Consider the following 23,759-nt stretch of genomic DNA (forward strand, 5'->3'; position numbering starts at 1 on the left):
ATGCAGATGAGGGTTCCAGCCAACTTTGGCCCACTGCTTGGATGACATCACCGTATGCAAATCCGTCTTCTGCAGAACTTCCCCCAGGAATGCTTGTACTAGTTGTTGCATTTGGTTTGTTGTTTGGGGGTGCTTCAGTATTAGGCAGCCTTCTGCCCTCCCATGTTCATCTGAAAATATGTGTTCTCCCTGCAGTTGTTGTCCCCAGATGGGAGTATCCTTGTGCTGCCTCAGTTGAATCTCCTTTACTTGACAGAGATGTGCCTGAGCAGCGGCCCTCTCCAGCCCTATCCCAAATCATACTTATTTTGCATAGGAGATACCATGGTCATGAAGATTGTTCTCCGAGGGTGAGGTTCATTCATTGCATTTTGGGTATGCTGACCCCTGTGATTTCCCCAAATGTGGGAAACTCGACTGCATTATTTGTGGTAGTGGGGGACTGTGTTTGTGCTTTCCTCTGGTCAGCTCTGGTAAAAGTCAGATTTCTTTGTCTCAGATTTTCCTCTAGCCTTGTTCTTCTTTGAGAGTTCCCTTGTGCTGCCTCAGTTGGATCTCCTTCACTTGACAGGGGGGTACCCGAGCAGCAACCCTCCCCAGCTCTAGCCCAACTCCTACTTACCTGCCAGGTGAGATACTATGATCATGAAGGTGCTTCTCCCAGGGCAAGGCTCACCCATTGCACTCTGGGTGTGCTGCTCCTGCGATTTCCCCAAATGTGGGACACTTGACTGCATAATTTGTGTTTCCCCTGGTCGGCTCTCGTATAATTTAGATCTCTTTGTCTCAGGTCTCTCTCCAGCCTAGTTTGCTGCCTGTTTCCACTTCTCTTTTCTTGAGCCGCTCCCTTCTATGCCCTTGCGCACTATCCTGACTTCTCCCGTCTGCTTACTTTGTGCCTTCCAACGCACAATGCGAACTACAGGTAGTGCTGCAGGGCCCACACCCTTTTACTTGCCTTACAGAGCAGCTCTGGAGCTGTTACAGTGCCCAGCTGCTGCAAGAAATCAGCTTGAATACTTCAGGGGCTGGGGCATAGCCAACATGAGCCCCACACCGAAGGAGAATGGAGGTGTTTAATGCGAACTAGGGGTCATCCAAGCGCCGCAAAAGGCCGCCATGCCCTGCATAACCCTTTTCTCTTTTCATATGCAGATGAGGGTTCCAGCCAACTTTGGCCCACTGCTTGGATGACATCACCGTATGCAAATCCGTCTTCTGCAGACCTTCTCCCAGGAATGCTTTTACTAGTTGTTGCATTTGGTTTGTTGTTTGGGGGTGCTTCAGTATTAGGTAGCCTTCTGCCCTCCCATGTTCATCTGAAAATATGTGTTCTCCCTGCAGTTGTTGTCCCCAGATGAGAGTTCCCTTGTGCTGCCTCAGTTGAATCTCCTTTACTTGACAGAGATGTGCCTGAGCAGCGGCCCTCCCCAGCCCTATCCCAAATCATACTTATTTTGCATAGGAGATACCATGGTCATGAAGATTGTTCTCCCAGGGTTAGGTTCATTCATTGCATTCTGGGTATGCTGACCCCTGTGATTTCCCCAAATGTGGGAAACTCAACTGCATTATTTGTGGTAGTGGGGGACTGTGTTTGTGCTTTCCTCTGGTCAGCTCTGGTAAAAGTCAGATTTCTTTGTCTCAGATCTTCCTCTAGCCTTGTTCTTCTTTCGAGAGTTCCCTTGTGCTGCCTCAGTTGGATCTCCTTCACTTGACAGGGGGGTGCCCGAGCAGCGACCCTCCCCAGCTCTAGCCCAACTCCTACTTACCTGCCAGGTGAGATACTATGATCATGTAGGTGCTTCTCCCAGGGCAAGGCTCACCCAATGCACTCTGGGTGTGCTGCCCCTGCGATTTCCCCAAATGTGGGAAACTTGACTGCATAATTTGTGTTTCCCCTGGTCGGCTCTCATATAATTCAGATCTCTTTGTCTCAGGTCTCTCTCCAGCCTAGTTTGCTGTCTGTTTCCACTTCTTTTTTCTTAAGCCCCTCCCTTCAATACCCTTGTGGACTATCCTGACATCTCCTCCTGTCTGCTTACTTTGTGCCTTCCAATGCACAATGCAAACTACAGGTAGTGCTGCAGGGCCCACACCCTTTTACTTGCCTTACAGAGCAGCTCTGGAGCTGTTACAGTGCCCAGCTGCTGCAAGAAATCAGCTTGAACGCTTCAGGGGCTGGGGCATAGCCAACATGAGCCCCACACCGACGGAGGGTGGAGGTGTTTAATGCAAACTAAGGGTCATCCAAGCACCGCAAAAGGCCGCCATGCCCTGCATACCCCTTTTCACTTTTCATATGCAGATGAGGGTTCCAGCCAACTTTGGCCCACTGCTTGGATGACATCACCGTATGCAAATCCGTCTTCTGCAGACCTTTTCCCAGGAATGCTTGTACTAGTTGTTGCGTTTGGTTTGTTGTTTGGGGGTGCTTCAGTATTAGGCAGCCTTCTGCTCTCCCATTTTCATCTGAAAATATGTGTTCTCCCTGCAGTTGTTGTCCCCAGATGAGAGTTCCCTTGTGCTGCCTCAGTTGAATCTCCTTTACTTGACAGAGATGTGCCTGAGCAGCGGCCCTCCCCAGCCCTATCCCAAATCATACTTATTTTGCATAGGAGATACCATTATCATGAAGATTGATTTCCCAGGGTGAGGTTCATTCATTGCATTCTGGGTATGCTGACCCCTGTGATTTCCCCAAATGTGGGAAACTCGACTGCATTATTTGTTGTAGTGGGGGACTGTGTTTGTGCTTTCCTCTGGTCAGCTCTGGTAAAAGTCAGATTTCTATGTCTCAGATCTTCATCTAGCCTTGTTCTTTTTTCGAGAGTTTCCTTGTGCTGCCTCAGTTGGATCTCCTTCACTTGACAGAGGGGTGCCCGTACAGCGACCCTCCCCAGCTCTAGCCCAACTCCTACTTACCTGCCAGGTGAGATACTATGATCAGGAATGTGCTTCTCCCAGGGCAAGGCTCACCCAATGCACTCTGGGTGTGCTGCTCCTACGATTTCCCCAAATGTGGGACACTTGATTACATAATTTGTGTTTCCTCTGGTCGGCTCTCGTATAATTCAGATCTCTTTGTCTCAGGTCTCTCTCCAGCCTAGTTTGCTGTCTGTTTCCACTTCTCTTTTCTTGAGCCGCTCCCTTCTATGCCCTTGTGCACTATCCTGACTTCCCCGTCTGCTTACTTTGTGCCTTCCAACGCACAATGCAAACTACAGGTAGTGCTGCAGGGCCCACACCCTTTTACTTGCTTTACAGAGCAGCTCTGGAGCTGTTACAGTGCCCAGCTGCTGCAAGAAATCAGCTTGAATGCTTCAGGGGCTGGGGCATAGCCAACATGAGCCCCACACCGAAGGAGGGTGGAGGTGTTTAATGCGAACTAGGGGTCATCCAAGCGCCGCAAAAGGCCGCCATGCCCTGCACACCCCTTTTTTATTTTCATATGCAGACGAGGGTTGAAGCCAACTTTGACCCACTGCTTGGATGACATCACCATATGCAAATCCGTCTGCTGCAGGCCTTCCCCCAGGAATGCTTGCATTAGTAGTTGCATTTGGTTTGTTGTTTGGGGGTGCTTCAGTATTAGGCAGCCTTCTGCCCTCCCATGTTCATCTGAAAATATGTGTTCTCCCTGCAGTTGTTGTCCCCAGATGAGAGTTCCCTTGTGCTGCCTCAGTTGAATCTCCTTTACTTGACAGAGATGTGCCTGAGCAGCGGCCCTCCCCAGCCCTATCCCAAATCATACTTATTTTGCATAGGAGATACCATTATCATGAAGATTGATCTCCCAGGGTGAGGTTCATTCATTGCATTCTGGGTATGCTGACCCTTGTGATTTCCCCAAATGTGGGAAACTCGACTGCATTATTTGTTGTAGTGGGGGACTGTGTTTGTGCTTTCCTCTGGTCAGCTCTGGTAAAAGTCAGATTTCTATGTCTCAGATCTTCATCTAGCCTTGTTCTTTTTTCGAGAGTTTCCTTGTGCTGCCTCAGTTGGATCTCCTTCACTTGACAGGGGGGTGCCCGTACAGCGACCCTCCCCAGCTCTAGCCCAACTCCTACTTACCTGCCAGGTGAGATACTATGATCAGGAAGGTGCTTCTCCCAGGGCAAGGCTCACCCAATGCACTCTGGGTGTGCTGCTCCTACGATTTCCCCAAATGTGGGACACTTGATTACATAATTTGTGTTTCCTCTGGTCGGCTCTCGTATAATTCAGATCTCTTTGTCTCAGGTCTCTCTCCAGCCTAGTTTGCTGTCTGTTTCCACTTCTCTTTTCTTGAGCCGCTCCCTTCTATGCCCTTGTGCACTATCCTGACTTCCCCGTCTGCTTACTTTGTGCCTTCCAACGCACAATGCAAACTACAGGTAGTGCTGCAGGGCCCACACCCTTTTACTTGCTTTACAGAGCAGCTCTGGAGCTGTTACAGTGCCCAGCTGCTGCAAGAAATCAGCTTGAATGCTTCAGGGGCTGGGGCATAGCCAACATGAGCCCCACACCGAAGGAGGGTGGAGGTGTTTAATGCGAACTAGGGGTCATCCAAGCGCCGCAAAAGGCCGCCATGCCCTGCACACCCCTTTTTTATTTTCATATGCAGACGAGGGTTGAAGCCAACTTTGACCCACTGCTTGGATGACATCACCATATGCAAATCCGTCTGCTGCAGGCCTTCCCCCAGGAATGCTTGCATTAGTAGTTGCATTTGGTTTGTTGTTTGGGGGTGCTTCAGTATTAGGCAGCCTTCTGCCCTCCCATGTTCATCTGAAAATATGTGTTCTCCCTGCAGTTGTTGTCCCCAGATGAGAGTTCCCTTGTGCTGCCTCAGTTGAATCTCCTTTACTTGACAGAGATGTGCCTGAGCAGCGGCCCTCCCCAGCCCTATCCCAAATCATACTTATTTTGCATAGGAGATACCATGGTCATGAAAATTGTTCTCCCAGGGTGAGGTTCATTCATTGCACTCTGGGTATGCTGACCCCTGTGATTTCCCCAAATGTGGGAAACTCGACTGCATTATTTGTGGTAGTGGGGGACTGTGTTTGTGCTTTCCTCTGGTCAGCTCTGGTAAAAGTCAGATTTCTTTGTCTCAGATCTTCCTCTAGCCTTGTTCTTCTTTCGAGAGTTCCCTTGTGCTGCCTCAGTTGGATCTCCTTCACTTGACAGGGGGTGCCCGAGCAGCAATCCTCCACAGCTCTAGCCCAACTCCTACTTACCTGCCAGGTGAGATACTATGATCTTCACTGTTAGGGCAATCAGGATGTGGAATTCCCTGCCAGGGAAGGTGGTAATGGCGGACTCTGTAATTGGATTTAAAAAAGGAATGGATACATTTCTGAATGAAAAAGCTATCCAAGGTTATAATACTTAAAATATCAACATGGTTAATCCGGGGGTAACATGAGTTATAGTAGCTAACTAGTCATAAAACATTATTCAGCAAGTATGTAGAATCATCACAACTTAAAACAGGTTGAACACGATGGGCAATTTGCCTCTATTCAACCTCAAAAACTATGTTACTATATGTTACTATATTACTATGTTACTGTAGTATACAGAACACCACAATGTAATGAGCAGTGATAGTGAGCACTGATGAGGATACTAGAACTGACACTGAGCAGCAAGATGCAGCACTGGACTATTAGTAATGTACTGTAGTATGCTGAGCACCACAATGCAGCACAAGACAATGAGCAGTGATACTGAGCACTGATGAGGATACTACTGAGAACTGACACTGAGCAGGAGAGACACACTACTAGTATTACTGAGCAGCAATAAGTAACCACTGATACTGAGCACTGATATTGAGATTTCCACTGAGAGAACATAGCCACGTCCTCTCCGCTCTCTCTTCAATGCACGAGTAAAAATGGCGGCAACGCGCAGCTCTTTATATGGAATCCGAATCTCGCGAGAATCCGACAGCGGGATGATGACATTTTCCCTTGTTCAGGTTTTCCGAGTCAGGCGGGAACAACCGAGCCTGCCTCGGACCAGTGTAAACCACGTGGAGTTCGTGGGGAATTCGGTTCTCGGAGAACCGAACCCGCTCCTCTATATATACTATATTACTATGTTACTGTAGTATACAGAACACCACAATGCAATGAGCAGTGATAGTGAGCACTGATGAGGATACTAGAACTGACACTGAGCAGCAAGATGCAGCACTGGACTATTAGTAATGTACTGTAGTATGCTGAGCACCACAATGCAGCACAAGACAATGAGCAGTGATACTGAGCACTGATGAGGATACTACTGAGAACTGACACTGAGCAGGAGAGACACACTACTAGTATTACTGAGCAGCAATAAGTAACCACTGATACTGAGCACTGATATTGAGATTTCCACTGAGAGAACATAGCCACGTCCTCTCCGCTCTCTCTTCAATGCACGAGTAAAAATGGCAGCAACGCGCAGCTCTTTATATGGAATCCGAATCTCACGAGAATCTGACAGCGGGATGATGACATTTTCCCTTGTTCAGGTTTTCCAAGTCAGGCGGGAACAACCGAGCCTGCCTCGGACCAGTGTAAACCACGTGGAGTTCGTGGGGAATTCGGTTCTCGGAGAACCGAACCCGCTCCTCTCTACCTTATACCCATCAATTTTTTTTATTTTCAATCTAAGCCCCTGCAGTTTTCTGTAAGCATCTGCTTCGCTATGACGATCAACAAGTCACAAGGGCAAACACTCAGGGCTTGAGGCGTAGATCTTAGGACCAGCTGCTACAAGCATGGCAGAGGTGTCACTATCACTGGTGACACCCAGAGAGGTGGCGAGGGAGATTGTAATGCAGTGCGCGCAGATAAACAGCGCAATGGTAAAAAGGAGGCATGGTTTCATAGGTAGGGGCGTGGCCTGGTGGCCTGAATCTACATTTTGTTGCTCCGGGTGTCCCGGGGGTTGGGGGCTGCACCCGGGGACTAGTGTGTGAGCGGTGCTGGCTCCTGCACAGTGACAGGGCATGGCCACCCAGCATGACGCCTCCCTTCTTGACCATGCTGTAATTGCAGTCGCACTGCAGTTCAGCGTGATCATAAAAAATGGTGTAGGCTCCTGCTGGTGCAGACTGTAGAGAAAAGCTGCTGTGACCACTAGAGGTGAGCGGGTTCGGTTTCTCTGAATCCGAACCCGCACGAACTTCATGTTTTTTTCACGGGTCCGAGCAGACTCGGATCCTCCCGCCTTGCTCGGTTAACCCGAGCGCGCCCGAACGTCATCATGACGCTGTCGGATTCTCGCGAGACTCGGATTCTATATAAGGAGCCGCGCGTCGCCGCCATTTTCACACGTGCATTGAGATTGATAGGGAGAGGACGTGGCTGGCGTCCTCTCCATTTAGATTAGGGTTGAGAGAGAGAGAGATTGACCTGAGGCTGTGATACTGTAGAAGAGAGTGCAGAGTTTAGTGACTGACGACCACAGTGACCACCAGACAGTGCAGTTGTTTGTTTTATTTAATATATCCGTTCTCTGCCTGAAAAAAACGATACACACAGTGACTCAGTCACATACCATATCTGTGTGCACTGCTCAGCCCAGTGTGCTGCATCAATGTATATATATATCTGACTGTGCTCAGCTCACACAGCTTATAATTGTGGGGGAGACTGGGGAGCACTGCAGTGCCAGTTATAGGTTATAGCAGGAGCCAGGAGTACATAATATTATATTAAAATTAAACAGTGCACACTTTTGCTGCAGGAGTGCCACTGCCAGTGTGACTAGTGACCAGTGACCTGACCACCAGTATATATAATATTAGTAGTATACTATCTCTTTATCAACCAGTCTATATTAGCAGCAGACACAGTACAGTGCGGTAGTTCACGGCTGTGGCTACCTCTGTGTCGGCACTCGGCAGCCCGTCCATAATTGTATATACCACCTAACCGTGTTTTTTTTTTCTTTCTTTATAGTCATACTAGTTACGAGTATACTATCTCTTTATCAACCAGTCTATATTAGCAGCAGACACAGTACAGTGCGGTAGTTCACGGCTGTGGCTACCTCTGTGTCGGCACTCGGCAGCCCGTCCATAATTGTATATACCACCTAACCGTGGTTTTTTTTTTCTTTCTTTATACATACATACTAGTTACGAGTATACTATCTCTTTATCAACCAGTCTATATTAGCAGCAGACACAGTACAGTGCGGTAGTTCACGGCTGTGGCTACCTCTGTGTCGGCACTCGGCAGCCCGTCCATAATTGTATATACCACCTAACCGTGGTTTTTTTTTCTTTCTTTATAGTCATACTAGTTACGAGTATACTATCTCTTTATCAACCAGTCTATATTAGCAGCAGACACAGTACAGTGCGGTAGTTCACGGCTGTGGCTACCTCTGTGTCGGCACTCGGCAGCCCGTCCATAATTGTATATACCACCTAACCGTGGTTTTTTTTCTTTCTTTATACATACATACTAGTTACGAGTATACTATCTCTTTATCAACCAGTCTATATTAGCAGCAGACACAGTACAGTGCGGTAGTTCACGGCTGTGGCTACCTCTGTGTCGGCACTCGGCAGCCCGTCCATAATTGTATATACCACCTAACCGTGGTTTTTTTTTCTTTCTTTATACATACATACTAGTTACGAGTATACTATCTCTTTATCAATCAGTCTATATATTAGCAGCAGACACAGTACAGTGCGGTAGTTCACGGCTGTGGCTACCTCTGTGTCGGCACTCGGCAGCCCGTCCATAATTGTATACTAGTATCCAATCCATCCATCTCCATTGTTTACCTGAGGTGCCTTTTAGTTGTGCCTATTAAAATATGGAGAACAAAAATGTTGAGGTTCCAAAATTAGGGAAAGATCAAGATCCACTTCCACCTCGTGCTGAAGCTGCTGCCACTAGTCATGGCCGAGACGATGAAATGCCAGCAACGTCGTCTGCCAAGGCCGATGCCCAATGTCATAGTACAGAGCATGTCAAATCCAAAACACCAAATATCAGTAAAAAAAGGACTCCAAAACCTAAAATAAAATTGTCGGAGGAGAAGCGTAAACTTGCCAATATGCCATTTACCACACGGAGTGGCAAGGAACGGCTGAGGCCCTGGCCTATGTTCATGGCTAGTGGTTCAGCTTCACATGAGGATGGAAGCACTCAGCCTCTCGCTAGAAAAATGAAAAGACTAAAGCTGGCAAAAGCAGTAGCACCGTAAAGAACTGTGCGTTCTTCGAAATCCCAAATCCACAAGGAGAGTCCGACTCCAATTGTGTCGGTTGCGATGCCTGACCTTCCCAACACTGGACGTGAAGAGCATGCGCCTTCCACCATTTGCACGCCCCCTGCAAGTGATGGAAGGAGCACCCGCAGTCCAGTTCCTGATAGTCAGATTGAAGATGTCAGTGTTGAAGTACACCAGGATGAGGAGGATATGGGTGTTGCTGGCGCTGGGGAGGAAATTGACCAGGAGGATTCTGATGGTGAGGTGGTTTGTTTAAGTCAGGCACCCGGGGAGACACCTGTTGTCCGTGGTAGGAATATGGCCGTTGACATGCCTGGTGAAAATACCAAAAAAATCAGCTCTTCGGTGTGAAAGTATTTCACCAGAAATGCGGACAACAGGTGTCAAGCCGTGTGTTCCCTTTGTCAAGCTGTAATAAGTAGGGGTAAGGACGTTAACCACCTCGGAACATCCTCCCTTATACGTCACCTGCAGCGCATTCATAATAAGTCAGTGACAAGTTCAAAAACTTTGGGTGACAGCGGAAGCAGTCCACTGACCAGTAAATCCCTTCCTCTTGTAACCAAGCTCACGCAAACCACCCACCAACTCCCTCAGTGTCAATTTCCTCCTTCCCCAGGAATGCCAATAGTCCTGCAGGCAATGTCACTGGCAATTCTGACGAGTCCTCTCCTGCCTGGGATTCCTCCGATGCATCCTTGCGTGTAACGCCTACTGCTGCTGGCGCTGCTGTTGTTGCTGCTGGGAGTCGATGGTCATCCCAGAAGGGAAGTCGTAAGCACACTTTTACTACTTCCACCAAGCAATTGACTGTCCAACAGTCCTTTGCGAGGAAGATGAAATATCACAGCAGTCATCCTGTTGCAAAGCGGATAACTGAGGCCTTGACAACTATGTTGGTTTTAGACGTGCGTCCGGTATCCGCCGTTAGTTCACAGGGAACTAGACAATTTCTTGAGGTAGTGTGCCCCCGTTACCAAATACCATCTAGGTTCCACTTCTCTATGCAGGCGATACCGAGAATGTACACGGACGTCAGAAAAAGACTCACCAGTGTCCTAAAAAATGCAGTTGTACCCAATGTCCACTTAACCACGGACATGTGGACAAGTGGAGCAGGGCAGGGTCAGGACTATATGACTGTGACAGCCCACTGGGTAGATGTATGGACTCCCGCCGCAAGAACAGCAGCAGCGGCACCAGTAGCAGCATCTCGCAAACGCCAACTCTTTCCTAGGCAGGCTACGCTTTGTATCACCGGTTTCCAGAATACGCACACAGCTGAAAACCTCTTACGGCAACTGAGGAAGATCATCGCGGAATGGCTTACCCCAATTGGACTCTCCTGTGGATTTGTGGCATCGGACAACGCCAGCAATATTGTGTGTGCATTAAATCTGGGCCAATTCCAGCACGTCCCATGTTTTGCACATACCTTGAATTTGGTGGTGCAGAATTTTTTAAAAAACGACAGGGGCGTGCAAGAGATGCTGTCGGTGGCCAGAAGAATTGCGGGACACTTTCGGCGTACAGGCACCACGTACAGAAAACTGGAGCACCACCAAAAACTACTGAACCTGCCCTGCCATCATCTGAAGCAAGAAGTGGTAACGAGGTGGAATTCAACCCTGTATATGCTTCAGAGGTTGGAGGAGCAGCAAAAGGCCATTCAAGCCTATACAATTGAGCACGATATAGGAGGTGGGATGCACCTGTCTCAAGCGCAGTGGAGAATGATTTCAACGTTGTGCAAGGTTCTGATGCCCTTTGAACTTGCCACACGTGAAGTCAGTTCATACACTGCCAGCCTGAGTCAGGTCATTCCCCTCATCAGGCTTTTGCAGAAGAAGCTGGAGACATTGAAGGAGGAGCTAACACGGAGCGATTCCGCTAGGCATGTGGGACTTGTGGATGGAGCCCTTAATTCGCTTAGCAAGGATTCACGGGTGGTCAATCTGTTGAAATCAGAGCACTACATTTTGGCCACCGTGCTCGATCCTAGATTTAAAGCCTACCTTGGATCTCTCTTTCCGGCAGACACAAGTCTGCTGGGGTTCAAACACCTGCTGGTGAGTAAATTGTCAAGTCAAGCGGAACGCGACCTGTCAACAACATCTCCTCCTTCACATTCTCCCGCAACTGGGGGTGCGAGGAAAAGGCTCAGAATTCCGAGCCCACCCGCTGGCGGTGATGCAGGGCAGTCTGGAGCGACTGCTGATGCTGACATCTGGTCCGGACTGAAGGACCTGACAACGATTACGGACATGTCGTCTACTGTCACTGCATATGATTCTCTCCCCATTGAAAGAATGGTGGAGGATTATATGAGTGACCGCATCCAAGTAGGCACGTCACACAGTCCGTACTTATACTGGCAGGAAAAAGAGGCAATTTGGAGGCCCTTGCACAAACTGGCTTTATTCTACCTAAGTTGCCCTCCCACAAGTGTGTACTCCGAAAGAGTGTTTAGTGCCGCCGCTCACCTTGTCAGCAATCGGCGTACGAGGTTACATCCAGAAAATGTGGAGAAGATGATGTTCATTAAAATGAATTATAATCAATTCCTCCGTGGAGACATTGACCAGCAGCAATTGCCTCCACAAAGTACACAGGGAGCTGAGATGGTGGATTCCAGTGGGGACAAATTGATAATCTGTGAGGAGGGGGATGTACACGGTGATATATCGGAGGATGATGATGAGGTGGACATCTTGCCTCTGTAGAGCCAGTTTGTGCAAGGAGAGATTAATTGCTTCTTTTTTGGTGGGGGTCCAAACCAACCCGTCATATCAGTCACAGTCGTGTGGCAGACCCTGTCACTGAAATGATGGGTTGGTTAAAGTGTGCATGTCCTGTTTATACAACATAAGGGTGGGTGGGAGGGCCCAAGGACAATTCCATCTTGCACCTCTTTTTTCTTTTCTTTTTCTTTGCGTCATGTGCTGTTTGGGGAGGGTTTTTTGGAAGGGACATCCTGCGTGACACTGCAGTGCCACTCCTAGATGTGCCCGGTGTTTGTGTCGGCCACTAGGGTCGCTTATCTTACTCACACAGCTACCTCATTGCGCCTCTTTTTTTCTTTGCGTCATGTGCTGTTTGGGGAGGGTTTTTTGGAAGGGACATCCTGCGTGACACTGCAGTGCCACTCCTAGATGGGCCCGGTGTTTGTGTCGGCCACTAGGGTCGCTAATCTTACTCACACAGCTACCTCATTGCGCCTCTTTTTTTCTTTGCGTCATGTGCTGTTTGGGGAGGGTTTTTTGGAAGGGCCATCCTGCGTGACACTGCAGTGCCACTCCTAGATGGGCCCGGTGTTTGTGTCGGCCACTAGGGTCGCTTATCTTACTCACACAGCGACCTCGGTGCAAATTTTAGGACTAAAAATAATATTGTGAGGTGTGAGGTATTCAGAATAGACTGAAAATGAGTGGAAATTATGGTTTTTGAGGTTAATAATACTTTGGGATCAAAATGACCGCCAAATTCTATGATTTAAGCTGTTTTTTAGGTTTTTTGGAAAAAAACACCCGAATCCAAAACACACCCGAATCCGACAAAAAAAATTCGGTGAGGTTTTGCCAAAACGCGGTCGAACCCAAAACACGGCCGCGGAACCGAACCCAAAACCAAAACACAAAACCCAAAAAATTTCCGGCGCTCATCTCTAGTGACCACGCCCCCTGTGTCTCCTCCGTTGCAGACCCCATTTTGAAGCCTTGCCCCCGGACTAAGAGAAAAGAATGCCCTTGCGCACTATCCTGACTTCTCCTCCCGTCTGCTTAATTTGTGCCTTCCAACGCACAATGCGAACAACAGGTGGTGCTGCAGGGCCCACACCCTTTTACTTGCCTTACAGAACAGCTCTGGAGCTGTTACAGTGCCCAGCTGCTGCAAGAAATCAGCTTGAATGCATCAGGGGATGGGGCATGGCCAACATGAGCCCCACACCAAAGGAGGGTGGGGGTGTTTAATGCGAACTAGGGGTCATCCAAGCACTGCAAAAGGCCGCCATGCCCTGCATGCCCCTTTTCTCTTTTCATATGCAGATGAGGGTTCCAGTCAACTTTGGCCCACTGCTTGGATAACATCACCGTATGCAAATCCGTCTGCTGCAGACCTTCCCCCAGGAGTGCTTGTACTAGTTGTTGCATATGGGCCCTCATTCCGAGTCGTTCGCTCTGTAAATTTCATCGCATCGCAGTGAAATTCTGCTTAGTACGCATGCGCAATATTCGCACTGCGACTGCGCCAAGTAATTTTACAATGAAGAAAGTATTTTTACTCACGGCTTTTTCTTCGCTCCGGCGATCGTAATGTGATTGACAGGAAATGGGTGTTACTGGGCGGAAACAGGCCGTTTTATGGGCGTGTGGGAAAAAACGCTACAGTTTCCGGAAAAAACGCAGGAGTGGCCGGAGAAACGGGGGAGTGTCTGGGCGAACTCTGGGAGTGTTTGTGACGTCAAACCAGGAACGACAAGCACTGAACTGATCGCAGATGCCGAGTAAGTCTGAAGCTACTCTGAAACTGCTAAGTAGTTTGTAATCGCAATAAGCTAAGATTCACTCCCAGTAGGCGGCGGCTTAGCGTGTGTAACTCTGCTAAAATCGCATTGCGAGCGATCAACTCGGAATGAGGGCCATGGTTTGATATTTGATGGTGCTTCAGTATTAGGCAGCCTTCCGCCCTCCCATGTTCATCTGAAAAGATGTCGTCTCCCTGCAGTTGTTGTCCCCAGATGAGAGTTCCCTTGTGCTGCCTCAGTTGAATCTCCTTTACTTGACAGAGATGTGCCTGAGCAGCGGCCCTCATCAGCCCTATCCCAAATCATACTTATTTTGCATAGGAGATACCATGGTCATGAAGATTGTTCTCCCAGGGTGAGGTTCATTCATTGCATTCTGGGTATGCTGACCCCTGTGATTTTCCCAAATGTGGGAAACTCGACTGCATTATTTGTGGTAGTGGGGGACTGTGTTTGTGCTTTCCTCTGGTCAGCTCTGGTAAAAGTCAGATTTCTTTGTCTCAGATCTTCCTCTAGCCTTGTTCTTCTTTCGAGAGTTCCCTGGTGCTGCATCAGTTGGATCTCCTTCACTTCACAGGGGGGAACCCGAGCAGCGACCCTCCCCAGCTCTAGCCCAACTCCTACTTACCTGCCAGGTGAGATACTATGATCATGAAGGTGCTTCTCCCAGGGCAAGGCTCAACCATTGCACTCTGGGTGTGCTGCTCCTGCGATTTCCCCAAATGTGGGAAACTTGACTCCATTATTTGTGTTTCCCCTCGTCGGCTCTCGTATAATTCAGATCTCTTTGTCTCAGGTCTCTCTCCAGCCTAGTTTGCTGTCTGTTTCCACTTCTCTTTTCTTGAGCCGCTCCCTTCTATGCCCTTGCGCACTATCCTGACTTCTGCCGTCTGCTTACTTCGTGCCTTCCAACGCACAATGCGAACTACAGGTAGTGCTGCAGGGCCCACACCCTTTTACTTGCCTTACAGAGTAGCTCTGGAGCAGTTACAGTGCCCAGCTGCTGCAAGAAATCAGCTTGAATGCTTCAGGGGCTGGGGCATAGCCAACATGAGCCCCACACCGAAGGAGGGAGGAGGTGTGTAATGCAAACTAGGGGTCATCCAAGCGCTGCAAAAGGCCGCCATGCCCTGCACGCCCCTTTTCTCTTTTCATATGCAGACGAGGGTTGAAGCCAACTTTGACCCACTGCTTGGATGACATCACCATATGCAAATCCATCTGCTGCAGGCCTTCCCCCAGGAATGCTTGCACTAGTTGTTGCATTTGGTTTGTTGTTTGGGGGTGCTTCAGTATTAGGCAGCCTTCTGCCCTCACATGTTCATCTGAAAATATATGTTCTCCCTGCAGTTGTTGTCCCAAGATGAGAGTTCCCTTGTGCTGCCTCAGTTGAATCTCCTTTACTTGACAGAGATGTGCCTGAGCAGCGGCCCTCCCCAGCCCTATTCCAAATCATACTTATTTTGCATAGGAGATACCATGGTCATGAAGATTTTTCTCCCAGGGTGAGGTTCATTCATTGCATTTTGGGTATGCTGACCCCTGTGATTTCCCCAAATGTGGGAAACTTGACTGCATTATTTGTGGTAGCGGGAGACTGTGTTTGTGCTTTCCTCTGGTCAGCTCTGGTAAAAGTCAGATTTCTTTGTCTCAGATCTTCCTCTAGCCTTGTTCTTCTTTCGAGAGTTCCCTGGTGCTGCCTCAGTTGGATCTCCTTCACTTCACAGGGGGGAACCCGAGCAGCGACCCTCCCCAGCTCTAGCCCAACTCCTACTTACCTGCCAGGTGAGATACTATGATCATGAAGGTGCTTCTCCCAGGGCAAGGCTCACCCATTGCACTCTGGGTGTGCTGCCCCTGCGATTTCCCCAAATGTGGGAAACTTGACTGCATAATTTGTGTTTCCCCTGGTCGGCTCTCGTATAATTCAGATCTCTTTGTCTCAGGTCTCTCTCCAGCCTAGTTTGCTGTCTGTTTCCACTTCTCTTTTCTTCAGCCGCTCCCTTCTATACCCTTGTGCACTATCCTGACTTCTCCTCCCGTCTGCTTACTTTGTGCCTTCCAATGCACAATGCAAACTACAGGTAGTGCTGCAGGGCCCACACCCTTTTACTTGCCTTACAGAGCAGCTCTGGAGCTGTTACAGTGCCCAGCTGCTGCAAGAAATCTGCTTGAATGCTTCAGGGGATGGGGCATGGCCAACATGAGCCCCACACCAAAGGAGGGTGGAGGTGTTTAATGCGAACTAGGGGTCATCCAAGCACCGTAAAAGGCCGCCATGCCCTGCACGCCCCTTTTCTCTTTTCATATGCAGATGAGGGTTGAAGCCAACTTTGACCCACTGCTTGGATGACATCACCGTATGCAAATCCGTCTTCTGCAGAACTTCCCCCAGGAATGCTTGCACTAGTTGTTGCATTTGGTTTGTTGTTTGGGGGTGCTTCAGTATTAGGCAGCCTTCTGCCCTCCCATGTTCATCTGAAAATATGTGTTCTCCCTGCAGTTGTTGTCCCCAGATGAGAGTTCCCTTGTGCTGCCTCAGTTGAATCTCCTTTACTTGACAGAGATGTGCATGAGCAGCGGCCCTCCCCAGCCCTATTCCAAATCATACTTATTTTGCATAGGAGATACCATGGTCATGAAGATTGTTCTCCCAGGGTGAGGTTCATTCATTGCATTTTGGGTATGCTGACCCCTGTGATTTCCCCAAATGTGGGAAACTCAACTGCATTATTTGTGGTAGTGGGGGACTGTGTTTGTGCTTTCCTCTGGTCAGCTCTGGTAAAAGTCAGATTTCTTTGTCTCAGATTTTCCTCTTGCCTTGTTCTTCTTTCGAGAGTTCCCTTGTGCTGCCTCAGTTGGATCTCCTTCACTTTACAGGGGGGTACCCGAGCAGCGACCCTCCCCAGCTCTAGCCCAACTCCTACTTACCTGCCAGGTGAGATACTATGATCATGAAGGTGCTTCTCCCAGGGCAAGGCTCACCCATTGCACTCTGGGTGTGCTGCTCCTGCGATTTCCCCAAATGTGGGAAACTTGACTGCATAATTTGTGTTTCCCCTGGTCGGCTCTCGTATAATTCAGATCTCTTTGTCTCAGGTCTCTCTCCAGCCTAGTTTGCTGTCTGTTTCCACTTCTCTTTTCTTGAGCCGCTCCCTTCTATGCCCTTGCGCACTATCCTAACTTCTCCTCCTGTCTGCTTACTTTGTGCCTTCCAACGCACAATGCGAACTACACACCAAAGGAGGGTGGACGTGTTTAATGCAAACTAGGGGTCAGCCAAGCGCCGCAAAAGGCCACCATGCCCTGCACGCCCCTTTTCTCTTTTCATATGCAGACGAGGGTTGAAGCCAACTTTGACCCACTGCTTGGATGACATCACCATATGCAAATCCATCTGCGGCAGGCCTTCCCCCAGGAATGCTTGCACTAGTTGTTGCATTTGGTTTGTTGTTTGGGGGTGCTTCAGTATTAGGCAGCCTTCTGCCCTCCCATGTTCATCTGAAAATATATGTTCTCCCTGCAGTTGTTGTCCCCAGATGAGAGTTCCCTTTTGCTGCCTCAGTTGAATCTCCTTTACTTGACAGAGATGTGCATGAGCAGCGGCCCTCCCCAGCCCTATTCCAAATCATACTTATTTTGCATAGGAGATACCATGGTCATGAAGATTTTTCTCCCAGGGTGAGGTTCATTCATTGCATTTTGGGTATGCTGACCCCTGTGATTTCCCCAAATGTGGGAAACTTGACTGCATTATTTGTGGTAGTGGGAGACTGTGTTTGTGCTTTCCTCTGGTCAGCTCTGGTAAAAGTCAGATTTCTTTGTCTCAGATTTTCCTTTAGCCTTGTTCTTGTTTCGAGAGTTCCCTTGTGCTGCCTCAGTTGGATCTCCTTCACTTTACAGGGGGGTACCCGAGCAGCGACCCTCCCCAGCTCTAGCCCAACTCCTACTTACCTGCCAGGTGAGATACTATGATCATGAAGGTGCTTCTCCCAGGGCAAGGCTCACCCATTGTACTCTGGGTGTGCTGCTCCTGCGATTTCCCCAAATGTGGGAAACTTGACTGCATAATTTGTGTTTCCCATGGTCGGCTCTCGTATAATTCAGATCTCTTTGTCTCAGGTCTCTCTCCAGCCTAGTTTGCTGTCTGTTTCCACTTCTCTTTTCTTCAGCCGCTCCCTTCTATACCCTTCTGCACTATCCTGACTTCTCCTCCCGTCTGCTTACTTTGTGCCTTCCAATGCACAATGCAAACTACAGGTTGTGCTGCAGGGCCCACACCCTTTTACTTGCCTTACAGAGCAGCTCTGGAGCTGTTACAGTGCCCAGCTGCTGCAAGAAATCTGCTTGAATGCTTCAGGGGCTGGGGCATAGCCAACATGAGCCCCACACCGAAGGAGGGTGGAGGTGTTTAATGCAAATTAGGGGTCGGTCAAGCGCCGCAAAAGGCCACCATGCCCTGCACGCCCCTTTTCTGTTTTCATATGCAGACGAGGGTTGAAGCCAACTTTGACCCACTGCTTGGATGACATCACCATATGCAAATCCATCTGCGGCAGGCCTTCCCCCAGGAATGCTTGCACTAGTTGTTGCATTTGGTTTGTTGTTTGGGTGTGCTTCAGTATTAGTCAGCCTTCTGCTCCACCCTCCTTTGGTGTGGGGCTCATGTTGGCCATGTCCCATCCCCTGAAGCATTCAAGCAGATTTCTTGCAGCAGCTGGGCACTGTAACAGCTCCAGAGCTGCTCTGTAAGGCAAGTAAAAGGGTGTGGGCCCTGCAGCACTACCTGTAGTTTGCATTGTGCATTGGAAGGCACAAAGTAAGCAGACGGGAGGAGAAGTCAGGATAGTGCACAAGGGTATATAAGGGAGCGGCTGAAGAAAAGAGAAGTGGAAACAGACAGCAAACTAGGCTGGAGAGAGATCTGAGACAAAGAGATCTGAATTATACGAGAGCCGACCAGGGGAAACACAAATTATGCAGTCAAGTTTCCCACATTTGGGGAAATCGCAGGGGCAGCACACCCAGAGTGCAATGGGTGAGCCTTGCCCTGGGAGAAGCACCTTCATGATCATAGTATCTCACCTGGCAGGTAAGTAGTAGTTGGGCTAGAGCTGGGGAGGGTCGCTGCTCGGGCACCCCCCTGTTAAGTGAAGGAGATCCAACTGAGGCAGCACAAGGGAACTCTCAAAAGAAAAACAAGGCTAGAGGAAGATCTGAAACAAAGAAATCTGACTTTTACCAGAGCTGACCAGAAGAAAACACAAACACAGTCCCCCACTACCACAAATAAAGCAGTCGAGTTTCCCACATTTGGGGAAATCACAGGGGTCAGCATACCCAAAATGCAATGAATGAACCTCACCTCAACTGCTTTATTTGTGGTAGTGGGGGACTGTGTTTGTGTTTTCTTCTGGTCAGCTCTGGTAAAAGTCAGATTTCTTTGTTTCAGATCTTCCTCTAGCCTTGTTCTTCTTTTGAGAGTTCCCTTGTGCTGCCTCAGTTGGATTTCCTTCACTTAACAGGGGGGTGCCCGAGCAGCGACCCTCCCCAGCTCTAGCCCAACTCCTACTTACCTGCCAGGTGAGATACTATGATCATGAAGGTGCTTCTCCCAGGGCAAGGCTCACCCATTGCACTCTGGGTGTGCTGCCCCTGCGATTTCCCCAAATGTGGGAAACTTGACTGCATAATTTGTGTTTCCCCTGGTCGGCTCTCGTATAATTCAGATCTCTTTGTCTCAGATCTCTCTCCAGCCTAGTTTGCTGTCTGTTTCCACTTCTCTTTTCTTCAGCCGCTCCCTTCTATACCCTTGTGCACTATCCTGACTTCTCCTCCCGTCTGCTTACTTTGTGCCTTCCAATGCACAATGCAAACTACAGGTAGTGCTGCAGGGCCCACACCCTTTTACTTGCCTTACAGAGCAGCTCTTGAGCTGTTACAGTGCCCAGCTGCTGCAAGAAATCTGCTTGAAAGCTTCAGGGGATGGGGCATGGCCAACATGAGCCCCACACCAAAGCAGGGTGCAGCAGAAGGCTGCCTAATACTGAAGCACCCCCAAACAACAAACCAAATGCAACAACTAGTGCAAGCATTCCTGGGGGAAGGCCTGCCGCAGATGGATTTGCATATGGTGATGTCATCCAAGCAGTGGGTCAAAGTTGGCTTCAACCCTCGTCTGCATATGAAAACAGAAAAGGGGCGTGCAGGGCATGGTGGCCTTTTGCGGCGCTTGACTGACCCCTAGTTTGCATTAAACACCTCCACCCTCCTTCGGTGTGGGGCTGATGTTGGCTATGCCCCAGCCCCTGAAGCATTCAAGCTGATTTCTTGCAGCAGCTGGGCACTGTAACAGCTCCAGAGCTGCTCTGTAAGGCAAGTAAAAGGGTGTGGGCCCTGAAGCACTACCTGTAGTTTGCATTGTGCATTGGAAGGCACAAAGTAAGCAGACGGGAGGAGAAGTCAGGATAGTGCACAAGGGTATAGAAGGGAGCGGCTGAAGAAAAGAGAAGTGGAAACAGACAGCAAACTAGGCTGGAGAGAGACCTGAGACAAAGAGATCTCAATTATACGAGAGCCGACCAGGGGAAACACAAATTATGCAGTCAAGTTTCCCACATTTGGGGAAATCGCAGGAGCAGCACACCCAGAGTACAATGGGTGAGCCTTGCCCTGGGAGAAGCACCTTCATGATCATAGTATCTCACCTGGCAGGTAAGTAGGAGTTGGGCTAGAGCTGGGGAGGGTCGCTGCTCGGGTACCCCCCTGTAAAGTGAAGGAGATCCAACTAAGGCAGCACAAGGGAACTCTCGAAAGAAGAACAAGGCTAGAGGAAAATCTGAGACAAAGAAATCTGACTTTTACTAGAGCTGACCAGAGGAAAGCACAAACACAGTCCCCCACTACCACAAATAATGCAGTTGAGTTTCCCACATTTGGGGAAATCACAGGGGTCAGCATACCCAAAATGCAATGAATGAACCTCACCCTGGGAGAAAAATCTTCATGACCATGGTATCTCCTATGCAAAATAAGTATGATTTGGAATAGGGCTGGGGAGGGCCGCTGCTCATGCACATCTCTGTCAAGTAAAGGAGATTCAACTGAGGCAGCACAAGGGAACTCTCATCTGGGGACAACAACTGCAGGGAGAACATATATTTTCAGATGAACATGGGAGGGCAGAAGGCTGCCTAATACTGAAGCACCCCCAAACAACAAACCAAATGCAACAACTAGTGCAAGCATTCCTGGGGGAAGGCCTGCCGCAGATGGATTTGCATATGGTGATGTCATCCAAGCAGTGGGTCAAAGTTGGCTTCAACCCTCGTCTGCATATGAAAAGAGAAAAGGGGCGTGCAGGGCATGGTGGCCTTTTGCGGCGCTTGGCTGACCCCTAGTTTGCATTAAACACCTCCACCCTCCTTTGGTGTGGGGCTCATGTTGGCCATGCCCCAGCCCCTGAAGCATTCAAGCTGATTTCTTGCAGCAGCTGGGCACTGTAACAGCTCCAGAGCTGCTCTGTAAGGCAAGTAAAAGGGTGTGGGCCCTGCAGCACTACCTGTAGTTCGCATTGTGCGTTGGAAGGCACAAAGTAAGCGGACAGGAGGAGAAGTCAGGATAGTGCGCAAGGGCATAGAAGGGAGCGGCTCAAGAAAAGAGAAGTGGAAACAGACAGCAAACTAGGCTGGAGAGAGACCTGAGACAAAGAGATCTGAATTATACGAGAGCCGACCAGGGGAAACACAAATTATGCAGTCAAGTTTCCCACATTTGGGGAAATCGCAGGAGCAGCACACCCAGAGTGCAATGGGTGAGCCTTGCCCTGGGAGAAGCACCTTCATGATCATAGTATCTCACCTGGCAGGTAAGTAGGAGTTGGGCTAGAGCTGGGGAGGATCGCTGCTCGGGTACCCCCCTGTAAACTGAAGGAGATCCAACTGAGGCAGCACAAGGGAACTCTCGAAAGAAGAACAAGGCTAGAGGAAAATCTGAGACAAAGAAATCTGACTTTTACCAGAGCTGACCAGAGGAAAGCACAAACACAGTCCCCCACTACCACAAATAATGCAGTCAAGTTTCCCACATTTGGGGAAATCACAGGGGTCAGCATACCCAAAATGCAATGAATGAACCTCACCCTGGGAGAACAATCTTCATGACCATGGTATCTCCTATGCAAAATAAGTATGATTTGGAATAGGGCTGGGGAGGGCCGCTGCTCATGCACATCTCTGTCAAGTAAAGGAGATTCAACTGAGGCAGCACAAGGGAACTCTCATCTGGGGACAACAACTGCAGGGAGAACACATATTTTCAGATGAACATGGGAGGGCAGAAGGCTGCCTAATACTGAAGCACCCCCAAACAACAAACCAAATGCAACAACTAGTGCAAGCATTCCTGGGGGAAGTTCTGCAGAAGACGGATTTGCATACAGTGATGTCATCCAAGCAGTGGGTCAAAGTTGGCTTCAACCCTCATCTGCATATGAAAAGAGAAAAGGAGCGTGCAGGGCATGGCGGCCTTTTGCGGTGCTTGGATGACCCCTAGTTCGCATTAAACACCTCCACCCTCCTTTGGTGTGGGGCTCATGTTGGCCATGCCCCATCCCCTGAAGCATTCAAGCAGATTTCTTGCAGCAGCTGGGCACTGTAACATCTCCAGAGCTGCTCTGTAAGGCAAGTAAAAGGGTGTGGGCCCTGCAGCACTACCTGTAGTTTGCATTGTGCATTGGAAGGCACAAAGTAAGCAGACGGGAGGAGAAGTCAGGATAGTGCACAAGGGTATAGAAGGGAGCGGCTGAAGAAAAGAGAAGTGGAAACAGACAGCAAACTAGGTTGGAGAGAGACCTGAGACAAAGAGATCTGAATTATACGAGAGCCGACCAGGGGAAACACAAATTATGCAGTTAAGTTTCCCACATTTGGGGAAATCGCAGGGGCAGCACACCCAGAGTGCAATGGGTGAGCTTTGCCCTGGGAGAAGCACCTTCATGATCATAGTATCTCACCTGGCAGGTAAGTAGGAGTTGGGCTAGAGCTGGGGAGGGTCTCTGCTTGGGCACCCCCCTGTCAAGTGAAGGAGATCCAACTGAGGCAGCACAAGGGAACTCTCGAAAGAAGAACAAGGCTAGAGGAAGATCTGAAACAAAGAAATCTGACTTTTACCAGAGCTGACCAGAGGAAAACACAAACACAGTCCCCCACTACCACAAATAAAGCAGTCAAGTTTCCCACATTTGGGGAAATCACAGGGGTCAGCATACCCAGAATGCAATGAATGAACCTCACCCTGGGAGAATAATCTTCATGACCATGGTATCTCCTATGCAAAATAAGTATGATTTGGGATAGAGCTGGGGAGGGCCGCTGCTCAGGCACATCTCTGTCAAGTTAAGGAGATTCAACTGAGGCAGCACAAGGTAACTCTCATCTGGGGACAACAACTGCAGGGAGAACACATATTTTCAGATGAACATGGGAGGGCAGAAGGCTGCCTAATACTGAAGCACCCCCAAACAACAAACCAAATGCAACAACTAGTGCAAGCATTCCTGGGGGAAGTTCTGCAGAAGACGGATTTGCATATGGTAATGTCATCCAAGCAGTGGGTCAAAGTTGGCTTCATCCCTCGTCTGCATATGAAAACAGAAAAGGGGCGTGCAGGGCATGGTGGCCTTTTGCGGCGCTTGTCTGACCCCTAGTTTGCATTAAACACCTCCACCCTCCTTCGGTGTGGGGCTCATGTTGGCTATGCCCCAGCCCCTGAAGCATTCAAGCTGATTTCTTGCAGCAGCTGGGCACTGTAACAGCTCCAGAGCTGCTCTGTAAGGCAAGTAAAAGGGTGTGGGCCCTGCAGCACTACCTGTAGTTTGCATTGTGCATTGGAAGGCACAAAGTAAGCAGACGGGAGGAGAAGTCAGGATAGTGCACAAGGGTATAGAAGGGAGCGGCTGAAGAAAAGAGAAGTGGAAACAGACAGCAAACTAGGCTGGAGA

The 23,759-nt window shown here is 49.2% G+C and overlaps 20 non-coding genes and 5 pseudogenes across 20 annotated transcripts; 18 read left to right on the forward strand and 7 right to left on the reverse strand.

The window, feature by feature from the left end:
- The first annotated feature begins 299 nt into the window (after positions 1 to 299).
- On the forward strand, positions 300 to 463 carry LOC135006986 (U1 spliceosomal RNA). Its single transcript, XR_010207047.1, has one exon. It is a non-coding gene; the product is annotated as a U1 spliceosomal RNA (small nuclear RNA).
- Positions 464 to 614: 151 nt separating this feature from the next.
- On the forward strand, positions 615 to 756 carry LOC135007340 (U1 spliceosomal RNA; annotated as a pseudogene).
- Positions 757 to 1,448: 692 nt separating this feature from the next.
- On the forward strand, positions 1,449 to 1,612 carry LOC135006977 (U1 spliceosomal RNA). The gene has a single exon (XR_010207039.1). It is a non-coding gene; the product is annotated as a U1 spliceosomal RNA (small nuclear RNA).
- Positions 1,613 to 1,764: 152 nt separating this feature from the next.
- Positions 1,765 to 1,906, forward strand: LOC135007430 (U1 spliceosomal RNA; annotated as a pseudogene).
- Positions 1,907 to 2,601: 695 nt separating this feature from the next.
- LOC135007091 (U1 spliceosomal RNA) lies at positions 2,602 to 2,765 on the forward strand. Its single transcript, XR_010207147.1, has one exon. It is a non-coding gene; the product is annotated as a U1 spliceosomal RNA (small nuclear RNA).
- A 152-nt stretch (positions 2,766 to 2,917) lies between these two features.
- On the forward strand, positions 2,918 to 3,080 carry LOC135006860 (U1 spliceosomal RNA). The gene has a single exon (XR_010206933.1). It is a non-coding gene; the product is annotated as a U1 spliceosomal RNA (small nuclear RNA).
- A 670-nt stretch (positions 3,081 to 3,750) lies between these two features.
- Positions 3,751 to 3,914, forward strand: LOC135007127 (U1 spliceosomal RNA). Its single transcript, XR_010207181.1, has one exon. It is a non-coding gene; the product is annotated as a U1 spliceosomal RNA (small nuclear RNA).
- Positions 3,915 to 4,066: 152 nt separating this feature from the next.
- LOC135007463 (U1 spliceosomal RNA) lies at positions 4,067 to 4,229 on the forward strand. Its single transcript, XR_010207451.1, has one exon. It is a non-coding gene; the product is annotated as a U1 spliceosomal RNA (small nuclear RNA).
- Positions 4,230 to 4,899: 670 nt separating this feature from the next.
- Positions 4,900 to 5,063, forward strand: LOC135007032 (U1 spliceosomal RNA). Its single transcript, XR_010207089.1, has one exon. It is a non-coding gene; the product is annotated as a U1 spliceosomal RNA (small nuclear RNA).
- A 9,000-nt stretch (positions 5,064 to 14,063) lies between these two features.
- Positions 14,064 to 14,227, forward strand: LOC135006919 (U1 spliceosomal RNA). The gene has a single exon (XR_010206983.1). It is a non-coding gene; the product is annotated as a U1 spliceosomal RNA (small nuclear RNA).
- A 152-nt stretch (positions 14,228 to 14,379) lies between these two features.
- LOC135006855 (U1 spliceosomal RNA) lies at positions 14,380 to 14,515 on the forward strand (annotated as a pseudogene).
- Positions 14,516 to 15,213: 698 nt separating this feature from the next.
- On the forward strand, positions 15,214 to 15,377 carry LOC135007159 (U1 spliceosomal RNA). The gene has a single exon (XR_010207211.1). It is a non-coding gene; the product is annotated as a U1 spliceosomal RNA (small nuclear RNA).
- A 152-nt stretch (positions 15,378 to 15,529) lies between these two features.
- On the forward strand, positions 15,530 to 15,692 carry LOC135007229 (U1 spliceosomal RNA). Its single transcript, XR_010207280.1, has one exon. It is a non-coding gene; the product is annotated as a U1 spliceosomal RNA (small nuclear RNA).
- Positions 15,693 to 16,366: 674 nt separating this feature from the next.
- LOC135007007 (U1 spliceosomal RNA) lies at positions 16,367 to 16,530 on the forward strand. Its single transcript, XR_010207067.1, has one exon. It is a non-coding gene; the product is annotated as a U1 spliceosomal RNA (small nuclear RNA).
- Positions 16,531 to 16,682: 152 nt separating this feature from the next.
- Positions 16,683 to 16,845, forward strand: LOC135007262 (U1 spliceosomal RNA). Its single transcript, XR_010207313.1, has one exon. It is a non-coding gene; the product is annotated as a U1 spliceosomal RNA (small nuclear RNA).
- Positions 16,846 to 17,389: 544 nt separating this feature from the next.
- Positions 17,390 to 17,553, forward strand: LOC135007155 (U1 spliceosomal RNA). Its single transcript, XR_010207207.1, has one exon. It is a non-coding gene; the product is annotated as a U1 spliceosomal RNA (small nuclear RNA).
- Positions 17,554 to 17,705: 152 nt separating this feature from the next.
- LOC135007321 (U1 spliceosomal RNA) lies at positions 17,706 to 17,857 on the forward strand (annotated as a pseudogene).
- Positions 17,858 to 18,696: 839 nt separating this feature from the next.
- LOC135007230 (U1 spliceosomal RNA) lies at positions 18,697 to 18,859 on the reverse strand. Its single transcript, XR_010207281.1, has one exon. It is a non-coding gene; the product is annotated as a U1 spliceosomal RNA (small nuclear RNA).
- A 468-nt stretch (positions 18,860 to 19,327) lies between these two features.
- Positions 19,328 to 19,490, forward strand: LOC135007231 (U1 spliceosomal RNA). Its single transcript, XR_010207282.1, has one exon. It is a non-coding gene; the product is annotated as a U1 spliceosomal RNA (small nuclear RNA).
- Positions 19,491 to 20,339: 849 nt separating this feature from the next.
- LOC135007336 (U1 spliceosomal RNA) lies at positions 20,340 to 20,481 on the reverse strand (annotated as a pseudogene).
- A 152-nt stretch (positions 20,482 to 20,633) lies between these two features.
- LOC135006971 (U1 spliceosomal RNA) lies at positions 20,634 to 20,797 on the reverse strand. The gene has a single exon (XR_010207033.1). It is a non-coding gene; the product is annotated as a U1 spliceosomal RNA (small nuclear RNA).
- A 674-nt stretch (positions 20,798 to 21,471) lies between these two features.
- Positions 21,472 to 21,634, reverse strand: LOC135007263 (U1 spliceosomal RNA). Its single transcript, XR_010207314.1, has one exon. It is a non-coding gene; the product is annotated as a U1 spliceosomal RNA (small nuclear RNA).
- Positions 21,635 to 21,786: 152 nt separating this feature from the next.
- LOC135007031 (U1 spliceosomal RNA) lies at positions 21,787 to 21,950 on the reverse strand. Its single transcript, XR_010207088.1, has one exon. It is a non-coding gene; the product is annotated as a U1 spliceosomal RNA (small nuclear RNA).
- Positions 21,951 to 22,624: 674 nt separating this feature from the next.
- On the reverse strand, positions 22,625 to 22,787 carry LOC135007397 (U1 spliceosomal RNA). Its single transcript, XR_010207409.1, has one exon. It is a non-coding gene; the product is annotated as a U1 spliceosomal RNA (small nuclear RNA).
- A 152-nt stretch (positions 22,788 to 22,939) lies between these two features.
- On the reverse strand, positions 22,940 to 23,103 carry LOC135007158 (U1 spliceosomal RNA). The gene has a single exon (XR_010207210.1). It is a non-coding gene; the product is annotated as a U1 spliceosomal RNA (small nuclear RNA).
- Between the last annotated feature and the right edge of the window lie 656 nt (positions 23,104 to 23,759).

Source organism: Pseudophryne corroboree, unplaced genomic scaffold, assembly GCF_028390025.1.
Source record: "Pseudophryne corroboree isolate aPseCor3 unplaced genomic scaffold, aPseCor3.hap2 scaffold_218, whole genome shotgun sequence".
Lineage (NCBI taxonomy): Eukaryota > Metazoa > Chordata > Amphibia > Anura > Myobatrachidae > Pseudophryne > Pseudophryne corroboree.